The 10,618-nt window shown below is 39.0% G+C and overlaps 1 long non-coding RNA gene across 5 annotated transcripts in view; it reads right to left on the bottom strand.

Annotated features, from left to right (window-relative positions):
• The window catches only part of LOC107133102 (uncharacterized), a 595,911-nt gene that overhangs the window by 120,886 nt on the left and 464,407 nt on the right, over positions 1-10,618 (bottom strand). For 4 of the 5 annotated variants that reach the window (XR_009490449.1, XR_009490450.1, XR_009490451.1 and 1 more), the window contains one exon: positions 2,355-2,484. This is a non-coding gene — a long non-coding RNA (uncharacterized lncRNA). Of the gene's footprint in view, positions 1-2,354; positions 2,485-7,627; positions 8,042-10,618 lie in introns of those variants that run through there. The other variant, XR_003038160.2, reaches the window with a different exon arrangement.

Genomic DNA, 10,618 nt, shown 5'->3' with positions numbered 1-10,618 from the left:
TGGGGATAACATAGGGTTGGCCAAAATATTTGTTCAGGTTCATCCATAAGATGATATGGAAAAACGCAAGCAAACTTTTTGGCTAACCCAATATTTACTCTGAAGACTATTTGACAAAATGAATGTATGGTTCAGAATAAAGCCACAACAAATAATTTATATCTGTGTTGCTGTTTTATTTATTTATTTAAATATTTTATAATCCAACTTGCCAATTGATTAAGTGAAGAACTCAAAGCCTAGGGAGTTGACGTGATTTGTCAGAGTGTGTGTGTAGGTTGTTCTCCCTCGCCCTTCCAGATTGCTATCTTCTCTATCCTTCTCTGAATTCCAGGAACCAACTTCCAGCCATGATATTGACAAGGCTCCAGTGTCTGGATGGGTTCCACCAACAGAGAGACCCAGCAAAAGGTGGGAAGAGGGAGGAGCATGAGATCAGGAAATTTCTTCTCTTAGCTTCTTCCCTCAGCGGATCCTATCAGCTGCTGGCTCTACAGAAGGTACTAGTGCTCCAAAGGGGCTAACTCAAAGTGACTTTATCGAATTCTGAGCCCGCTCCCATCTCTGTGCCCTTCCAGGGGACAGATGGTGACATGTTCGCTGCTACTGTCTCTGCATTACTGCACTGCCCTTTGTGAAAAATGTTTATCAAATTATCCTACTTTGAGTTTTCTGTCAGATAACAATAAGTGACAGAAATGATACTGGAATGCAAGACTCCTGGTTCTTGGTAGAGAATCTATCCTTCACACTCATTTAACTTTCATTCATATGTTCATTAAATTATTGGCCACAAAGAGAAGAGCCCTGCGCTGGGCAGACAGTATAATAATCAGCAACACATGGCTGCTCATTCTTCCCAAACACGACTTGCTAGTGCTCCAGTGCATGAGTTAGCAAACTGTTTCTGTATAGAGAGCCAAATAGCAAATATTTTAGACATTGGACCCTATGCCTTTGGGTCAACTATTCACCTCTTCCATGGTGGGACACTAGCAGTCACTGACAGCATGTCCCTCAATGACTGTGGCCATGTAACCAATAAAACTCCCTTCATGTCCACTGAAGTGTGTACTCCATATAGTTTTCATGTGTGACAAACATTCTCCCTTTGACTTTTTTCCTCCAGATATTTAAAAATTATTTTTAGCTTGTGGGTCATACAAATCCAGGAAGCAGGCCCAAATGTGACTTTAGGCCATACTTTGCTAACCTCTATGCTGACACATGAACTCAGTCAAGGAGGCCAAGAGCTGGGAAGAGAAAGCTGAGAAAGGGTTCACAGAGGAAGTGACATCTGCACAGAGGATTAATGGATGATTGAGTTGGTTTGGCAGGGAAAAGGGAAAGTACTTTTGTGACACAAGTAATGAGCAAAGGTAGGCTTCCCTGGTGGCTCAGACAATAGAGAATCCGCCTGCAATGCAAGAGACCCGAGACACGAGTCTGACCCCTAAATGAGGAAAATCTCCTGAAGAAGGGAATGGCAAGCCACTCCATTATTCATGCCTGGAGAATCCCATGGACAGAGGAGCCTGGAGGACTATAGTCTATGAGGTTGCAAAGAATCTGACATGACTGAGCAACTACGCACAATGAGAAAAAGTGAAGAATCTTAGAAGAGCAAGATGTGGGCAGGGAGTGGAGTCTGACCTAGTAGGGCCAGAGAACAGAGGCTTTGGGTGGTAGGAGGGGAGATCTTAGGGTTGAGGGGGTGGGCAGGCTGCTCCCAGCCACATCCTAGAGGGGCAGAGTGCCTGCTGAGAGACTGGACTTCAAAGGTAGAAAAACCAAGCAGTGGGGTTCTGGGCAGCAGCAAGACCTGAGTGCAAAATCCAGCTCTACTCCTCTCCAGCTGAGTGATCACAGACAAATTACGTAACATGTCTGAGCCTCATTTCTTACGTGCAAAACGGTCCTCATAACAGCTCCAGCTTCATGATGGGAGTAGCGAGGATTAAATGGGGTGATGCACACAGATTGCTCTCAGCAGTGCTGGCTCACAGTAAAGGGCTCAATAAAGGTTTGCTATTATTAGCATTATCATGATTGGGCTCATTGACTAGCCTGGCTCTCGTGACGCTTTCTCTAGCCCAAATTCCGAGTGCTCCTTGCCACTGCTGATGCGGATGGCTGCTGGACAATTGGCAGCCCTGAGGTGAACATAAGGTTTTCCTTTTAGCCCTGTGATAGCATCAGCTCTAATGAGTCTGCAGTGGCAGAAATCCATTTCTCTGAACTCGAACCTCATAGACCTTGGTTCATTGAATGTGTAGCCAAAGCCACAGTTCTCCCAGTTCAGACAATACCCTTCTTAGAGTGTTTGAGCACACAGAGCACTGATTATTACTTACCTAAGAGTTTTATTTCCTGTATAGGCTCCAAAGAGAGAGGACAATGTTTGGATAGTTCTCCTTTTTAATAATACCTTCTTGAGTCTCCTGGATAGCAGCCTTCAGTGAATTTCCATGGTGCTCCATCCATCTAAAGGAGGAGAAGAAAGGCAAAGCAGATGGACATTAGTCAGTGACATCACGTGAAATAAACAAGTTCTGTATATCCAAAAGATGCCCAAAGTGATACATTTTGTGATTAATTCAGTGGATCCTTAAAAGACTTAAGATTTTATTTAAATACATAGGAAATCATAAATTTAATTAAGAGACACTTAGGAAAACTAAGAAATGATGAGGAAGAAGACTGATTTGTTATTAAGACAAAATAATTTTGGTATTTAATTACAATTTAGGCACTTAACCATTTCACAGATTTTGGGGGTACATTTCAAGGTAATGATTTTAATGTCACTTAAAAAAAAAACTAAAAATTCTGTTGTAAATGTAATAAATGTTCATCACACAATATTTGGGGAGAAAGGGAAAACTATAGAAAATTAAATATCAGTTACTCAGTAAGTCTAAACCCATAAGTTGTATTGTAATATTAATTACGTAGTTTCTCCAAATTTTCTTTTCTTGGCATATTGTAAATCTAGATAATGTCAAGGGAGACCAAATAAAGAATGTGGGAGGTCTCACTAGAAAATATGAAATGGCTGAAGTGAAAATGGCAGAATGAGAGCTTAACTGCACAGTCAGAAGAGTACTGAGCCATCACTGTTTACCACCTCCCTAGGGTGGAGAGGCATGTGTTTTTCCTTCAGCCCAAGTTCAGTGGGAAAAGGACAGACAGATAAAGAGATAGGCAAGTAGATAGATATTTCAAATGAGTATCAACACTAGCAATAGTGACAGCTGATTATATAAGAGAAAAGATGGGAACCAGAAAAAAAAACTGAAATGACATATTCAAGATATTGAATAAAACAATGACTACCCTAGACTTCTATACTTGGTGAAAATATCTTTGAAAAATAAAAGTTAAAAGACATTTTAACAGAGAAAATATAAAAGTATTTTCCATATTCAATTCTACACTCAAGGAATGAATAAAAGGAGACCTTCAGGCAGAAGAAAATGATAGAGGCTTGGGGAAACGGGAAGGAATGAGAAGCAACTGAAATAGTAAACAGGTGGGAAAATCTAAATGAACACTGACAACATGGAAGAAATGGACAAATTCTTAGAAAAGTACAACTTTCCAAAACTGAACCAGGAAGAAACAGAAAATCTTAACAGACCCATCACAAGCACAGAAATTGAAACTGTAATCAGAAATCTTCCAGCAAACAAAAGCCCAGGACCAGACAGCTTCACAGCCGAATTCTACCAAAAATTTAGAGAAGAGCTAACACCTATCCTACTCAAACTCTTCCAGAAAATTGCAGAGGAGGGTAAAGTTCCAAACTCATTCTATGAGGCCACCATCACCCTAATACCAAAACCAGACCAAAGTGCCGCAAAAAAAGAAAACTACAGGCCAATGTCACTGATGAACATAGATGCAAAAATCCTTAACAAAATTCTAGCAAACAGACTCCAACAACAGATCAAAAAGATCATACACCATGACCAAGTGGGCTTTATCCTAGGGATGCAAGGGTTCTTCAATATCTGCAAATCAATCAATGTGCTGCACCATATTAACAAATTGAAAGATAAAAACCATATGATTATCTCAATAGATGCAGAGAAAGCCTTTAACAGAATTCAACATCCATTTATGATAAAAACTCTCCAGAAATCAGGAATAGAAGGAACATACCTCAACATAATAAAAGCTATATATGACAAACACACAGCAAACATTATCCTCAATGGTGAAAAACTGAAAGCATTTCCCCTAAAGTCAGGAATAAGACAAGGGTGGCCACTCTCACCACTACTATTCAACATAGTTTTGGAAGTTTTGGCAACAGCAATCAGAGCAGAAAAATAAAGAAAAGGACCAGATTGGAAAAGAAGTAAAACTCTCACTGTTTGCAGATGAAATGATCCTCTACATAGAAAAACCTAAAGACTCCACTAGAAAATTACTAGAGCTAATCAATGAATATAGTTAAGTTGTAGGATATAAAATTAACACACAGAAATCCCTTGCATTCCTAAACACTGACAATGAGAAAACAGAAAGAGAAATCAAGGAAAGAATTTCATTCACCACTGCAATGAAAAGAATAAAATACTTAGGAATATATCTACCTAAAGAAACTAAAGACCTATATATAGAAAACTATAAAACACTGATGAAAGAAATCAAAGAGGACACAAATAGATGGAAAAATATACCATGTTCATGGACTGAAAGAATCAATATAGTGAAAAGGAGTATACTACCCAAAGCAATCTATAGATTCAATGCAATCCCTATCAAGTTACCAACGGTATTTTTCACAGAACTAGAACAAATAATTTCACAATTTGTATGGAAATACAAAAAAAAAAAAAAAAACTCAAATAGCCAAAGCAATCTTGAGAAAGAAGAATGGAACTGGAGGAATCAACCTGCCTGACTTCAGGCTCTACTACAAAGCTACAAAAGCTATTTGTGTCTTTCTGGCACAAAGACAGAAATACAGATCAATGGAACAAAATAGAAAGCCCAGAGATAAATCCATGCACCTATGGACACTTTATCTTTGACAAGGGAGGCAAGAATATACAATGGAGAAAAGACAATCTCTTTAACAAGTGGTGCTGGGAAATCTGGTCAACCACTTGTAAAAGAATGAAACTAGAACACTTTCTAACACCATACACAAAAATAAACTCAAAATGGATTAAAGATCTAAATGTAAGACCAGAAACTATTAAACTCCTAGAGGAAAACATAGGCAAAACACTCTCCAACATAAATCACAGCAGGAACCTCTATGATCCTCTATGACCCACCTCCCAGAATATTGGAAATAAAAGTGAAACTAAACAAATGGGACCTAATTAAGCTTAAAAGCTTTTGCACAGCAAAGGAAACTATCAGCAAGGTGGAAAGACAGCCTTCAGAATGGGAGAAAATAATAGCAAGCGAAGCAACAGACAAAGAATTAATCTTAAAAATATACAAGCAACTCCTGCAGCTCAATTCCAGAAAAATAAACGACCCAATCAAAAAATGGGCCAAAGAACTAAATAGACATTTCTCTAAAGAAGACATACAGATGGCTAACAAACACATGAAAAGATGCTCAACATCACTCATTATCAGAGAAATGCAAATCAAAACCACAATGAGGTACCATTTCATGCCTGTCAGAATGGCTGCTACCCAAAAGTCTACAAGCAATAAATACTGGAAAGGGTGTGGAGAAAAGGGAACCCTCTTACACTGTTGGTGGGAATGCAAACTAGTACAGCCACTGTGGAGAACAGTCTGGAGATTCCTTAAAAAACTGGAAATAGAACTGCCATATGACCCAGCAATCCCACTGCTGGGCATACACACTGAGGAAACCAGAATTGAAAGAGACACATGTACCCCAATGTTCATCACAGCACTGTTTATAATAGCCAGGACATGTAAGCAACCTAGATGTCCATCAGTAGATGAATGTATAAGAAAGCTGTGGTACATATACACAATGGAATATTACTCAGCCATTAAAAAGATTACATTTTAATCAGTTCTAATGAGGTGGATGAAACTGGAGCCTATTATACAGAGTGAAGTAATCAAGAAAGAAAAACACCAATACAGTATACTAATGCATATATATGGAATTTAGAAAGGTGGTAACAATAACCCCACATGTGAGACAGCAAAAGAGACACTGATGTATAGAACAGTCTTCTGGACTATGTGGGAGAGGGCGAGGGTGGGATCATTTGGGAGAATGGCATTGAAACATGTATATTATCATATGTGAAAAGGATCGCCAGTCCAGGTTGATGCATGAGACAGGGCACTCAGGGCCGGTGCACTGGGATGACCCAGAGGGATGGGATAGGGAGAGAGGTGGGAGAGGGGTTCAGGATGGGGAACACATGTACACCCGTGGTGGATCCATGTCAATGTATGGCAAAACCACTACAATACTGTAAAGTAATTGCTGCTGCTGCTGCTGCTGCTAAGTCACTTCAGTCATGTACGACTCTGTGCAACCCCATAGATGGCAGCCCAGCAGGCTCCCCTGTCCCTGGGATTCTCCAGGCAAAAACACTAGAGTGGGTTGCTATTCCTTCTCCAGTGCATGAAAGTGAAAAGTGAAAGTGAAGTTGCTCAGTCATGTCCAACTCTTCACAACCCCATGAACTAGAGCCTACCAGGCTCCTCCGTCCATGGGGTTTTACAGGCAAGAGTACTGGAGTGGGGTGCCATTGCCTTCTCCAGTAAAGTAATTAGCCTCCAATTAAAATAAATAAATTTATATTAAAAATGTTAAAAAATAAATGAACACTGAGTATATAAATAAAGATAAAGCTTATGGAATATAACATACAAGGAGAATATATTTAGAATTAAAATACATAACAATAATGTTCAATAGTGTGGGACATGGTAAATGGAGTTGAATTCTCTAGGATAATGACAGAAAACATATAGCTAATAAAGTAATAAAAGAAAATTAAATAATAAAAAAAATTACTCTAAGTGAAATTGATAGAAATGGAGAAATGGTACATAGAAATAAAAATAGACTATTAGTTACTTAAAGTAAGTGAATTAAATATTTCAGTTACAATAACAAAGATTAATAGCACAAATTAAAAGTAAATTGACTATATATTTCTTAAAAGAGACATATCTTAAACACAATACAGAATACTTGAAATTAAATATTGGAAATATTTACACAATGCAAATATTAATACATTTGATATATAGTAATATTTGGCAGTTATTTTAAAGCAAGAAACATCTCTACAGTTTCAAAAGTGTGGGGATTTTTTTTTTATTATTATTATAAAAGGATCAACCCATGTGAAAATGTACTAAGTTTACATCTATCTAATTACACTGTTTTAAAATACATAAATCAAGTACTAATAGAACTTAAAAGAGAAACAAAGTCACAGTCGTTTGGCAGATATTCATGCATTTCTTACTCAAGTTCTAATCAAATAGGCAGATACAAAATCAGCAAGAATGTAGGATATTTGAGTAACAAGAAAAACAAACAACCTGACACATAGAAAACAATGTACATGTTAACTACAGACAAAAATAATCAACAGAAGGATGGGAAGAATGAACACGAAACAAACTTTCATTACTGTAGAAGGCGACTTACAAGATAGGCTTTAACCCTTTGTCGGAATAAGTCTTGCAACCATTCCTCCTGCCACCACTGTCTCCATTATATTAAACTTTTCTCCCTGTAGAAACTGGACAGTTATAGGCCCGCTCCAACAAGGAGGAAGGAAAGAAAGCTGAAGCTGTGTACAAGCTTCACACCCAGATCTGGAACTTGCTTTGTCAGGACAGTGGCTCAAAATATTCCTGTCCTAATTCACTTCTCTCCTGAAAGTAGAAGTTTCTTCCTAAAAACACACAAGTAGGAAATTTCCCCTAACACTAGCTCAAGGAGATTCTATGATTCAGAGAGTGACATATGTTAGATATAATTCTAACACTGATCGCAGTTTTAATGAAATGTCTGTTTTCCTTGCACTTCATCTCTAGAACCAGACATTATTAACACATGTATCCCAACCCTTCACACAGTGCTTGGCACTTCACAGATTTCTAAAAGAATTTCTCAAATAAATAAAAATTGGAATAAAATAAGAAAAGGCTCCTGGCAGAGACAAAACAACAGTCTAGGAGTAAGATAAGCACTTTCCAGAGTAACCCTTCCTGAGACATGTGGACCCTTGCATTGTACATGTGGTCCTTGGAAAACCTGGAAATCACCCAAATTCAACCAGAGTAACTGTGTGCATCTTCAGATCTCAAATATGACCCAGAACAGTTGCTAGTTCATGCTGAATTACAGCTGGACATCCTGAGAGAAGATACGTGTTAATAGACCCATGTGGTTCACATGGCGATGAAAACTGCGTCAAAGTCAATAGCATACTACAAGGAAGAAGCAGCAGCCAACCTCAGGTTTTTTATATCCTGGAGATGGGGGCTCCTGCATTTGCACTGCCAGGAATTTCCACTTAATCCTCCACATCAATCATTTAAAATCATTGCCTCTTTGAAATGAAATAAAACACTGAGGTCCAGAGAGAATGAGGAAACTGTTCTAATTACTGTTATAACTGAGAATCAGATCCTGATCTTTCTATGCCCCCAAACCTGGGCCCTTTCAACTTTTGTCTACAGATTCCAAAAACACTGTTTAAAAGATGCTGTGGGTCTAACTGCCTTTGTTCAATAAGCTACTGATACTGACTTCAGTTTCCTTGGGAACTTCCCCACTGGGGAAAAATGCAATGACAAACAGGAACTCCTCAGTCCTCATTATAACTATATTCTCTATGTTTCATTCATAAAGTAGAATATGGACTAATAATCAGTATCTGAAGATATCCTTTACTCACTAGGATTGGAATTGCTTCTTGCAGGAAAGACAGGGAAAGGTAGGGTATCCAAAGGTCAAAATCTGGCCCATCCATGGGCAATTCTGCCTTCGTGAACAGCACATCCAGAATACTGTTTCCTTGATACCTTTTTTTAAAATTGTTAAACAGCTTACCCACTAGTTGCATAAGAAATAAAAAGGTCAGGGACTTCCCTGATGGTCTAGTGGTTAAGAATCTGCTTTGAAATGCAGGGGACATGGGTTTGATGGTTAAGAATCTGCTTTGCAATACAGGGGACATGGGTTTGATCCCTGGTTCAGGAACTAAGGTCACACATGTCATGGGGCAACTAAGCCCATGCACCACAACTAATGAGCCCGCTGTCTAGAGCTCAAGAGCCACAACACAAGAAGCCACTGCAGTGAGAAGCCCGTATATCACAACTAGAGAAAGTCCATGAGCAGCAGTGAAGAGACCATGTGCTGGACCAAAGACCCAGCACAGTCAAAAACAATAAATAAAAGAAATAAAAAGGTCACCCCAATCTATATTTCCTTTTTATATGTTGGAACTCGGTGGATTTTGAAACTTGTTAATATGTGCTGCCAACATTTTCTTCATCTTTCATTGCTGCCTCAAAATGTGTGATTTCTTTTTTTACATAATAAAGAAGTACTTTTACAAATAGAGAAGTATTTTCTCTTTTACTCCTCTCTTTCTCTCATCCCCACTCTATCTCTGTCTTGCCTCATTTTTCTTCTGCTTCATTCTTTCTCACAGTCATCTATTATTCCTCCCTTGTTGACCCTTATCTTTTTATCATGGTGAGCTTTTCTTATTGAAGTATAGTTGATATACGATATACCTTCAGGTGTACAATATTTGTGATTCACAAATTTTAAAGGTTATACTCCATTTGCAGTTATTTTAAGATTTGACTATGTTCACCGTTTTGTACGGTGATCAGCCCCGGGATTTCTTCAGAAGGAATGATGCTAAAGCTGAAACTCCAGTACTTTGGCCACCTCATGCAAAGAGTTGACTCACTGGAAAAGACTCTGATGCTGGGAGGGATTGGGGGCAGGAGGAGAAGAGGACGACAGAGGATGAGATGGCTGGATGGCATCACTGATTCGATGGACGTGAGTCTGAGTGAACTCCCAGAGTTGGTGACGGACAGGGAGGCCTGGCGTGCTGCGATTCATGGGGTCACAAAGAGTCGGACACGACTGAGAGACTGAAATGAACTGAACTGAACTAAAGCTTATTTTATACATAATAGTTTGTATCTCTTAGTTCCCCCTAACCCTATATCACCCTCACTCCCTTCCTTGGCCAATTATCTTTTCACACCAATGATAACTAGATGCAATTCCCCAAATTCTACCCACTAGAAGTCTTTTTCCTTGCTACTGTCTTTCAAGGCCATTAATGCAATGCTAGCCCAATAAACCCTCCATCACCCTGGGGCGGGAAAGCCTCTGGAGTAAATATTACCTATCAGAGTATCCCCACATTGGCCACAAATGACTGTCTTATGCCTCCACCTCAATTAGGCACAAGATATAGGCTTCCCAAGGAACGGTGAGGTCCCAGGTTAGGTAGTTCTGGGTAGCTGAGGTAGACACTGAAGAGCTGATTGATGAAGGCTGTCACACACTCAGTGCCTCGAATATAGTACCCATATATGTACATTTGCAAGAAACAGAAAATCTGACCTCAGTGACTTACTGTTTTCTTTTATATTTTGA

Source organism: Bos taurus, chromosome 14, assembly GCF_002263795.3.
Source record: "Bos taurus isolate L1 Dominette 01449 registration number 42190680 breed Hereford chromosome 14, ARS-UCD2.0, whole genome shotgun sequence".
Classification (NCBI taxonomy): domain Eukaryota; kingdom Metazoa; phylum Chordata; class Mammalia; order Artiodactyla; family Bovidae; genus Bos; species Bos taurus.
This window is presented reverse-complemented; position numbering and strand designations above follow the sequence as displayed.